The sequence below is a fragment of the Camelus ferus genome, chromosome 7 (genome assembly GCF_009834535.1).
Source record: "Camelus ferus isolate YT-003-E chromosome 7, BCGSAC_Cfer_1.0, whole genome shotgun sequence".
Taxonomy (NCBI): domain Eukaryota; kingdom Metazoa; phylum Chordata; class Mammalia; order Artiodactyla; family Camelidae; genus Camelus; species Camelus ferus.
The window spans coordinates 60344850-60356881 of NC_045702.1; the positions used below are offsets into that span (position 1 = coordinate 60344850).

Below are 12032 nucleotides of genomic sequence, written 5' to 3' on the forward strand. Positions count from 1 at the left end.
GTGTTTTTATTTACATTTTAAAATAGTCTGTTACTAATGTATGCTGGATATATTTCATGCTAAAATAATACTATTTTTTGCTGTTTTCATTATCTGTGGGGAAAAAGCATTAAGTCACAGATGAATAAAGCAAGATTAAATATTGTTCACTAGGGATCCAAAACCAAGAAGCATCTGTTTTAGATTTTAGACTATAGCAATGACTATCTAAAAAGCTACATTCATTTAAAAAAAAAGTACCAGAATACAGTAGTCATAAAACAGATTTGTTTTCTATTGTACTTATTAGAAATTTTATTTGGACAAAAGTGAATACAAGTTAATAAGCATATGTATTATTTATCTTAGAATAAAAAAAGAATTTTTAAAAATAAATTCTGGTTTTCGGCCTCTGTGGGCCATGAGGAATTCATAAGTATATTGTGCATTTATTTATGGTGATCTTACTGGGATGATGTATTGAGTTTAACAATTTGGTTATTAAGAGGTCAAGTCATTCAAAAGAACTGCAATTGGGATATGCCACCACTAGGTGGGTTTAGGTCTCATAGGGGTGTGTGTCTCAGTGTGTTATGTTTTAATTCTTTTTCATCTGAGATCCTGTCCAGTGACAATAAATATCCTTTTTTTCTTTTTCTTTTTTTTTTTTTAACAAAACCTCAACCCTTTTACAACAGCTAAATATAAACATGGATACCTAATACAGGGAGCAAGAAAAATTAAATATAAACTATACTATAGTATTTTTTTTCTCATTTTGTGTATGGAATAAGTATCAGTGACAACTAATGTAAGGTTGATCCTTATCTAGACCTGATTGCTCACTTTGAATCCTCTCGTGGAGACACAGCTCACCTAGGCTGGTGAAGGTTCACTCGGCAAAATAAGTAAGAATTAACAGCACCCACAGTCACACCACCCAGGTCCACTTTTGTTTTGCTACCTGTAGTTTTCATTACTCACTCAGTTTTCCACAAAAGGATTTCTGGGTGTGAGAGAAGGAGGACTGGGGGAATCCCAGTAGCTCTTTCAAAGCTTTCTCCTCCTAGTTTTCAAGATTTTTATTCCATAAAGCAGAAGGCAGAGAAGAAAATAGAGCCTAGTCTAATTTTTATAATTGCAAAGAGAATAACTTTCAGTTCAGTTTTGAATTTTTTTTTTGATATATTGAATGGCTTTTCTGTAATCAGGCCTGAGTAAGGCATTAGGCTACAATAGTGAACCAGATATAATGCCTATATTCTAGCAAAAGATTCAACAAATGACAAAATAGATGATGGTTGAATTACTGAGAGTGCACGAGATGGATAAATGGAGTGATTAGAAGAACTACACAAAGAAATGTGATTAGAGAATAATTTGGAGAAACCTTATTTCTCCACCTCCACAACTTTTTAAATGTTTAAACCTAAAGAAAAATGGAAAGGGTAGTTCAGTGACTACCCATATTCCCTTCACCTACATGCACTAATCCCAAAGATCATTTTGCCACTTTTGCTTTACCTTTCCAAGTATAGATGTTTTTATTTTTTCTGAACCATTTGAAAGCAAGTTGGAGATATCATAAAACTTCACCTCTGCATACTTCAGCTTGCATCTTCTATATATGAGGACATTCTCCTACATAACCACAATGTTATTAAACCTATGAGTATTAGCAATGCTTCTATTGTGCTATCTGATACCTGATCCAAATTCAAAGTTTCTCAGTGGTCTCCAAATGCCTTTAATAGCTGCTAACTCCCTCATCGTTTACCCCCAATGACCCTACAATCCAGGATCTAGTCAAGGATCACAATTCACATTTGCCTATGTCTCTTCAATCGTTTTAAATCTGAACAAATAGCTCTATCATCTTCTGTTTTTCATGGCACTTTTTTTCATACAAACAAGATGCCTTCTGGAATGACTTACATTCTGAATTTATTTGATTTTCTTCCTGGAGAACATAATTCAGTAGCACTTATATGTCTTGTTAAATTAGAAGTTACTTGAGGCTTGATTAGATTCAGGTTAAACAATTTTGACAAGAATACTAATAAATGACAAGTACTTCCACATTGCATTGCATCAGAATATAATGACAGGTTGTTCCACTATTTGTGATGTAAAGCTGAGTAATTGATTAAGGCGATGACCACCAGATCAACAGGGTTAAGTTAACTTTTCCTTTCTATTTATAAATCTAAGTGAACATTCTGTTCCCTACAACCTTTCCTTTATTTGGTTTTAGGATCCATTATTGATTCTTGCCTAAATTATGATTATTGGAGTTGCAAAGTGGTGGATTTTTCGTCTATTATTTCTAGTAATAATATTGGTGGGCAGCGTTCTATATTTTAAAAAATTATTTGTTCTTTATCTCACCTTCTCCCTCTTCTACATTTTCTCTCTTTTTTTTTTCCTGGAAATTATTTTCTATCAGATCATTGAGAGATATTCCTTACTCCTTTTAACAGATTTCTACCTTAATTTCTACCTCCAAAATCAGGATATTTTGTAGGAAATTAGTAAAAATGATCTAATAAAATTGAAAATCTCTATCCCATTTTCTTTCCCAGTGATTTAAAACTCTTCATGGATAAATCCACTAACATATAGCTTCTGTGTGCCTAGATTCTTCATTTTCAATACCCTTTTCTTTCCCTACCTTAGCCATCCATTCCCACAGCCATATTCTGTATCAGAAACTTTCTCATCCCTAAAACCTTTATTTCAAGTCTCAGACTCTCCAGCAACCACATCCTGCATTTCCAAGTCCCTTGCTCAGGTAGTGCTATTGTTTTAAAATATTTGAAATTATTCCAGCCTCAAATCCACTACCAACCTCTGCCCCAGAAATTTCTCCCCTTCCCACAGCCCCATCTCTGCGTAACATCTCTCCTCCTCCAGTCTAGCTTCCATCCTTTGATCACTTCTTTGAATACACTCTCAGCCCCTCTGTACTTCTCTCCTACTGTCTTCTGTGGCAAAAGTCAAATCATTTCTTTACTTCACATGTGCACCTGAGCAGCTATCCGTTTTTTGAGAAAATATCACCAAACAACTGAATGGTTTCTCTTAAATGAACATGAAAGCTCAGATCTGGTTCTCAAAATGCAGAGCAATCCTCAGTTTCTTTAGCAGATTAGATTTTCTACTCCTTGAGTTAATAATTTTATACCTCCTCCTTTCTCTCAAACTGTCCACACTCTCTCATCTACTCACACTTTGGCCTGAAAGCCTTGCCTTATAATTAACTCATTTTGAGAAAAGGAAAGCAGCCAGACATACGGTCCCTCACATCTCCCCCACCCCTCAAATCTGTACCTCTCACTCTAGTTAAAGTGGAGACTCTGCTGTTAAAGTGGAGAAGGCGTCTTTGCTATGAAAGTCCAACCCCTCCCACGGTCCTTAGGATTCACTTTCTATGATCCCTTCTCTCTTCTGCTTCATAAACTCTTCCTGCACTCATTCATTTTCATCAGTAGAAAGACATACTAACTGCATCTCCTATTTTAGAAATAATACTCCCTTGGCCCCACATTTCTAACCACCACATCACTTCTCTGAATGTGTCAGCTTAAAATACGTCCACGAATCTGACATTCCTCCCCAAAAGTGAGCCTAATGCACCGCTCCTTAAGAGTGGGTTGGATTTAGTGACTGATGTCTAACCAACAGAATAAGGCAGAGTGACGACATGTGAGTTTTCAGACTCACTCATAAAGGGCATCAGGGCTTCCTCCTTACTCCCTCACTAAGATCTCTCACTCTGGGGGAGAAAAGCCAGCTGCCTTAACGTGAGGACATCTCTCAGACAGCCCCATGGAGAGGTCCACATGGCCACAAACGGAGGCCTCCTGCCAACAGCCATGCAAGTGAATCACAGTGCAAAGGCCTTCAGATGACTGGAGCCTCATGAATGACCATGAGCCAGAACCACCTCACTAAGCTGCTTCCAATTTCTGACCTACAACAATGCTGAGATAATACATTTTAAGCTACTACATTTGAGGATAATTTAGTGCATCATGATACACAACTAATAGACCCATCATAAGTAAATTCTCTGAGATACATATTGTCTCCCTTTACTCCCATTCACTTCTCAACCAACTACAGTCTGGCTTCTGTTCTCACCACACAGACTATTCTTGCCAAGGGCATCAAAGATCTTTGTGTTGCCAAATCCAGTGACCTCTATCTCTGATCTCATTTCACTTGACTTCTCAGCAGCATTTGGCATTCTGTAGTTTTTTTTTTTCCTTCTTGAAACACTCTTCTTGGCTTTCACAACACTATTCTCTTACTTCACTCATTATCCCTTTTGTCTCCTTTGCTGGTTCCCTCATCCAAATAGAAATGTAATGGTTTTTTAGGGCTAGAATTGGGTGTTTGTCCCTCTTATTCATTCCAGTGGGTTTACATACTGCCTGTATGCTGATTACTCCAAAATTTAACACTACCATCTTGAACCTTGCAGTCATCGTGGACTTCATCTTTGTCGATAACCATCAGAAACTCTACCTGTTTCTGTCTCCAAGTGCTATCTCAGATCTGTGCTCATCCTATCTCTACTGCCATCTCTGTGGTTGAGGCCTCTAATCTCTCTTACCCAAGACAGTTTTCCAAGTGGGCTCCTCTCTGTCAGTATTTCTCCTTTCCGATCCATTTCCTACTCAGCAGCAAGGTACTCAAATCACAGCATCTCCCACGAAAACCTTTCTGTGTTACCAGCCTCTTTGCCAGGGCCTGCAAGGTGCTGTGGCATGTGGGCATGGCTTCCCTCTCCAGCTTCATCTGGCACCACTCTCCTCCCTGCAATGTCTTGAGCCACCTGATGTTGCAGTCCCAGCAAACACTAAGCTCTTTCCCGCACCTGAAATCTCCTCCTCCCATTCTTTACAAACTTGGTTTCTTCTTTTACTTTAGGTCTTAGCTTTAATGTCACCTCTTGAAAGAGGCCTTTCCAATTTTTAGAGACAGCAAAGGGTTCCACCAGGAGCAGGTCTTTGATTCACAAACAGACCAGTCCAGAGCCATCCACACTCTCTGGCCCATACAGCGCAGGAGACAGTATTCCTCTGCTGTAATCATCCTGGGGCCAGGTGGCAGGCAACTAGTGACCACCCTGAGAGCCCAAAACCTGCCAAAATTATTCCAATTAGCCTATTCTAAACAGTTCAGCCTGCCTACATTGCCTTTACTGCAGAAACTCCAATAAAGGCAGCAGCCTAAACTCTCCCTCCTGTCTTCTGCCTCCTGCCCACCCTGGTGTCTGTCCCATGTGGCCCTGCATGGCGTTCCACGCCTCCTATCTCTAGGACTTGTAAGTATAATAAACTGTTTTTTCCTGAGCCTCTCTCCTCTTATGGCCACACATGACCAATTATTTCATAAAAGAATATGAAACAACTTTTTTTTTTACTTCATCTTTCTTTTTTTTGCTTCCCCTTCCCTCCTGCTTCTTTCCTTCTTTTATATCCTCACTCCCTTTCTTCCTTCCTTCCTTGAAATATATTTCCCCTCCAGAATGTAATCTCCTTGAAGGTGAGGGAATCTTGTTTGCACCATGTCTTCAGTGCTGAGAAAGTAGCTGTAAGTGTTTACCAAATAATGTTAAACGGGAATGACCAGAATATCCCTTCCCCACCTCTCAAGCTCCCACAGCCTCACCCAGACACCACTCCAGAGAACAATTTAACTTCAATGGACATGAACATAGCTGGCAAATCATCACCACACATCACCAGATCGTGTGGTCTGCTATTCTTTGAAACAAATGTGCACAGTGTTGACTGAGTTAAAAAAATGTGAAGCAATAGCACTGGCAGAATATCCACACCTTGTGGGTAGTGTGTGTGTGTGTGTGTGTGTGTGTGTGTGTGTGTGTGTGTGTGTATACAGGCATGCATTTACTCATGTTCTTTTCAAATACGGGTCATTGTTCTCCCAGGCATTTCTTTTCACTTTTCAAAGATCAAAATGATATAAAAAGGTATATTGAAAACTCTCCTTCCCATCCCATCTGCCCCATTTACAGGAAACCAATGTATTAGTTTCTTGTGTATCCTTCCAATATTTTCATATAAATACAAGCAGATATAAATACATACTCTTATTTTTCCTCTTTACTCCGCAAGAGGTAGCAGACCATATACCGTTCTACATATTCCATTTTTTCAATTAAATTTTTGGACATGTTTTCCTGTCATTGCAAAGAGAACTTTTCTAATTCTTTTTTATAGCTGACTAGTATGTCCCAATATTCTAAAATCCATATTCTTGCAATCCCTATCAAATTACCCAGGACATTTTTCACAGAAATAGAACAAATCATCCTAAAATTTATATAAAATTTCAAAAGATCCAGAATTGTCAAAGCAACACTGAAGAAAAGGAATGAAGCTGGAGGCATAACCCTCCCTAACTTCAGACAACACTATAAAGTGACAGTAATCAAAACAACATGGTATTGGCACAAAAACAGACATAGTAAACAATCTTATGGTTACTGGGAAGGGATAAATTTGGGAGTATGAGATTTGCAAAAGTTAACCACTATATATAAAAATAAATAAAAAACAAATTTCTTCTGTATAGCACAGGGAACTATATTCAATATCTTGCAATAACCTTTAATGAAAACAAATATGGAAAGAAATATATGTATATATTTGCATGACTGGGACATTGCACTGTGCATCAGAAATTGACACATTGTAACTGACTATACTTCAATTAAAAAAAAAGATATATGGATCAATGGAACAGAATAGAGGGCCCAGAAATAAACCCACACATCTAAGGTCAATTAATCTTCAACAAAGGAGGCAAGAACATACAATGAAGAAAAGACAGTCTCTTTAGCAAGTGGTGTTGGGAAAACTGGACAGCCACATGTAAAAGTTAGAACACTCTCTCACACCATACACAAAAGTAAACTCAAAATGGCTTAAAGACTTAAACATAAGACAGGACACCATAAATCTCCTAGAAGAGAACATAGGCAAAACATTTTCTGACATAAATCATAGCAATGTTCTCCTAGGCCAGTCTACCAAGGCAATAGAAATAAAAGCAAAAAGAAACAAATGGGACCTAATTAAACTTACAAGCTTTTGCACAGCAAAGGAAACGATAAACAAAACAACCTATGGAATGGGGGGAAGTATTTGCAAATGGTGCAACTGACAAAGACTTAATTTACAGAATATACAAACAGCTCATATAACTCAATAACCAAAAAACAAACAACCCAATCAAAAAAAGAACAGAAGACCTAAACAGACATTTCTCCAATGAAGATGTATAGATAGCCAAGAGGCACATGAAAAGATGCTCAATATTACTAATCATCAGAGAAATGCAAATCAAAACTACAATGAGGTATCATCTCACACCAGTTAGTACTGGCCATCATTAAAAAGTCAACAAACAATAAATGCTGGAGAGGGTGCGGAGAATAGGAATCCCTCCTAAACTGTTAGTGGAAATGTAGTTTGGTGTAGCCATTATGGAAAACAGCATAGATACTCATTTAAAAACTAAAAATAGACTTATCACATGATCCAGAAATCCCACTCCTGGGCATATATCTGGAGGAAACTCTAATTCAAAAAGATACATGCACCTCAATGTTCAGAGCAGCACTATTTACAATAGCCAAGACATAGAAGCAACCTAAATGTCCATCAACAAATGAATGGATAAAGAAGATGTGGTATATTTATACAGTGGAAAACTACTCAGCCATAAAAAAGAATGAAATCATTCCATTTGTAGCAACATGGATGGACCTAGAGATTTTCATACTAAGTGAAGTCAGATAGAGAAAGACAAATATCATATGATGTCACTTTAGCTGGAATCAAAAAATGGCACAAGTGAAACTATTTACAAAACAAAAACAGTCTCAGACATAGAAAACAAATTTATGGTTACCAGAGGGAAAGGAGGGGAGAGATAAATTAGGAGTTTGGAATTTTCAGGTACTAACTATTATAAATAAAATAGACAAACAACACAGTTGTACTGTTTAGCACAGGGAACTATAGTCAATATCTTATAATAATCCATAATGATGAAGAATATGAAAAATGATATATATGTATAACTGAATCAATATGCTGTATGCCAGAAACTAACACAACACTGTAAATCAACTATGCTTCAACAAATAATAAATAAAATCTCTATTTTTTTTCTTTAAAAACAGCTTTATTGAGATATAATCACAAATTCTTTTTTGATTTGGTGCTCTCTCCCTGTATCACTCCTGGGCAAGATTCACTGATATGAATGATCTTTTTAAACTAAAAATTATGACATAAATGTAACAAAGATACATGGTTTAAAATGTTCAGACAGCATAAAAGGTCACACAATAAAAGCAAAGCCTCCTTCCAAAGTCACTGACCTCCCCAGTCTCCATGATCCCAATGTCCCACTCATGTATCTACTCCTCAGTTTGTGTCTAGATTGTTTCTATGTGTATCATACACATGCAAAACATATTAATTGCCATACTTTTTCTACCATAGGATTATAACATACGTACATTCTGCAACGCCCTGAAAGGTGCATTGATTACCCCAAGTGTTGGATTAACTAGATCTATATAGTGAAGTTATTGTTTAGTCATATGCTCTTCCATTTGGTCCTGTTAACTCTTCGAGAAATCCTACTGTACATATGAGAAAAGAAACGCCTAGAGGGAATAGGTGATTTCTAAAGATTAAAGAGTCGGTTATACACAGAACTGGAACTTGACCTCAGGACTTTGGAATTCATTTGTCCTGCTCTTTCAATGACAATAATTCCTTTTTATGACACTGAAGTACTCAGTGGTCTCTTGTCCAAGCCATTTTGGCCTCTTGACAGGGTCTGAGTGACCACTAGTAGCCTTCAAAGATTAGATGTGGACAAGGGGTGATCAGTCCCTTTCCCCACAGTCTCACTGCCAGGTGGTATGTTTCAATGAACACAAAGCTCAAACCCAAATCTGTTACACACAGATGTTTGTTACCAAGGGGGACATGAAAATCATCCTGTGATCCATTGTTCTGTAAACTCAGTGAAATCCCAGCTATGTCCTCTGTATTTCAACAAGCATGTGACAAAAAGTTTCAGTCTGAGACAAAGCTCTGAAGGGAAGATTCAGCTCACTTCAGATCAGAGAGCAGAATCTTCCTTGGCCAGTAGAGTAGACACAGAACACGATAGTGTTCTAGAGTCAGAGCTACGGTCCGAACATCCCCTCCACCCCAAATCCATATGTTGAAATCCTAAGCCCCCAAGGCTGTGGTGTGAGGAGGTGAGGTCTATGGGAGGTGATTAGGTTATGAGGGTAGAGACCTCTTGAGTGGAACTAGTGCTCTTAGAAGAGACCCTACAGAACTACCTTGGCGCTTCCCCTCTATTAGGACATGGCAGAAACCCAGCAGTCTAGGAAACAGTTCTCACCTGACACCGAATCTGCTAGCGACTTGATCTTGGACTGCCTAGCCTCCAGAACGTGAGAAATAAGTGTTTGTTGCTTATAAGCCACTCTGTTTATGGTTTTGTTTTTTTTTTTTTTTTTTTTGTTACAGCAGACTGAATGAACTAAGATAGCCAAGAACTCACTCCACTGGTTTGAGAATACTGGTTTCCTTGTTCTAGTTAATACCCTAGACAGAGTTGGAGCTGCATATACAATATGTCCTTCTAAATCCACATACTTTGGACAAAACTGGCATTACCATGAATAATTATCTCTAATATCTCTTGAGCTAATAAATGAACTCTCCGGGTGCAGATTTAGATGGTGACACTTGATACAGTGGTCTCCATAGTCTGGAATTCTTTAATGCTGACTAACCAGGGGAGGATTTGAATAAACTAGTCTATGGTATTCAAGTGATAACTAACCACCTCTAAGGCTTAAAGTTAATGTACATACACACACACTCCTCTGCCTAATATGAAGAAATTTAAAACCAATTATAGATGATGCAGCATCTGTGATCAATTACCCAAGAATACACCTCTTTTCTTACCCACTTCTTCGTGCTATGCTGGGAAGCAGCAAACAGCAATATAGGAACACCTATTTCAGGGTGACAACCTGAATTTAAATGGAATCTCTGATGCTTCTTAGTTATGTAGCTTTACACAAGTTATTACTTAACTCCTCTAAGCCTCACTTTCCTTATCTGTAAAGTGAGATTAATAAGAAGTAACATGATAAAGCATGCAAAATGGTTAGCACACAGGACAATTATTACTATTTCATCATCCACTCCATTTCTTTTATTCTTCCAATTTTTCCTTCTCCTAAGTCCACTTCTTGCATCCATCCATCTAATCAATTATTAGAGAGCAACTAGTAGGTGCAAAGTTCTGTGGCTGGCACTGGAAGACCCAGTGATCAGTGGGGTGGGAGTCTCTCCCCACAATTAGCCTACATTCTCACATGAAGGTTAAGATTTAAATGATGGCTAATGTTTATTGGCTTCTTACAATGTACCAAGCACAGTGGTGAGCACTTTACACTCGTAATAACATTTGACTTCAAGCCACCTGTGAGGCTGATTTTTTTTTACAGGAGAGGAATCCTGCAGGGTAGGAAAATGGAGCATCTTATCCAAGCTGGATCCAAAGCAGGCAGCTTGAGCCCCAAACCCTGCATGCGTGTCTGCATCACACCTCTTGGCTCCTCAGCTTTGGAGCACCTTCTCTTCTTCATGTCTCTCTTCCTCCATACTCATAAAAACAGCATTCAATTCCTTCTCCACTTGAACTCTTTTAAAATTAATCATCTTAAAAATAAGTATCTTATCAATACAACTACAGATGTAACAATGTTCGTTAGTAGCCCTTCTTCTACAGCTTTAACAGAGGCAGCACAGTTAAGGAAGAATACAGGCTCTGGAGCCAGACTACTTCACTCTGCCACTCACTGGCTGTGTGACCTAGGGCAATTTACACAGCTACTCTGTGCCTTGGTTTTCTCACCTATAAAATTGGGATAATGTTACCCACCTCAGAGAATTACTGAGAATTAAAAGAGTTAACATAGGCAAAGTTCTAAGTACAACCCAAGGCACATGGTAGACACTGCATAAATGGTAGGTTTTGCTATTCATACCGTAATTACGTATCCCATAGGTCAAGAACCTCCGTTTCTTTTCTGAATCTCTCCAGGTCTGTGTTCTCTTAACACATATTTACTCAGCTGAACTCAAGAGAACTAGTACTATTTCTTTCTGTTGGTAAAGAAAACCATACAGTGCTTGCTCAGCCCAAGCTCCTCAAGTTCTTCCCCACTTTCAGCCTTCCTCCCTCCAACCTGGTTGTCATCAGGGGAGGGGAAGGTGTATTCTTTGCCTGGCGGAATCTGAAGACCCAGAAGAGAGAAGGATCAAGGAGTCTTTTGAAAGTCTAATCTTCCAAAGAAACTATTTTTCCCTTCCCCTCATTCTGCTCATTTTCTTGTTACCTATTCTGTATATTTCTTTTCCTTCACTTCTCCCGATTTTTCTCTATCCCAAGCCTTGGGGTCAGAGACTGATACTCAGAAATCCGCGCAGTCAGCAATTCGAACTGGGCACCCACCATAGCCGGCATCCAGAGGCAGGACAGGAAGCCAGGAGATAAGGTCCCGCGCTCGCATTCTTGGAGAGAGGGTGAGTTAATGCTCTTCACACCTCCCGGTGTCTAGGGATCAATTCTCCGCCTCACAGGACGCCTCCCCTTCCGCAAACGCAAAGTTCTGGGCTCTGCACTCGGGCTCCCCGCGCTCCCCCGCCCCTCCAGTTTCCCCTTCATTCCACCTGAGGCGCTGAGGTAGAATTCCGCAGCTTCCGTCAGCAAACTCCCTGCTACGTCCCACCCACGGGTGGGAATCTTGCCACAGCGACCGAGAGAACACCAGACGTTAACCGACGCCTCCGAGTCCTCCCTCTATACTTTGAGCCTTGAAGATAAAAAGGAACCCCGCAAGTAGTGGTTTCCCTGAACGTCGCGCGTATAGGTACCTTGAATCTTCCGCGTCCAGGTGGCTTCGA

The 12032-nt window shown here is 39.1% G+C and overlaps 1 long non-coding RNA gene across 1 annotated transcript in view; it reads right to left on the reverse strand.

Annotated features, from left to right (window-relative positions):
- The window catches only part of LOC116664971, a 32314-nt gene extending 20306 nt beyond the window's left edge, over positions 1 to 12008 (reverse strand). Inside the window, exon 1 of the long non-coding RNA XR_004321537.1 lies at positions 11581 to 12008. This is a non-coding gene — a long non-coding RNA (uncharacterized LOC116664971). The remainder of the gene's footprint in view (positions 1 to 11580) is intronic.
- Positions 12009 to 12032: the final 24 nt, after the last annotated feature.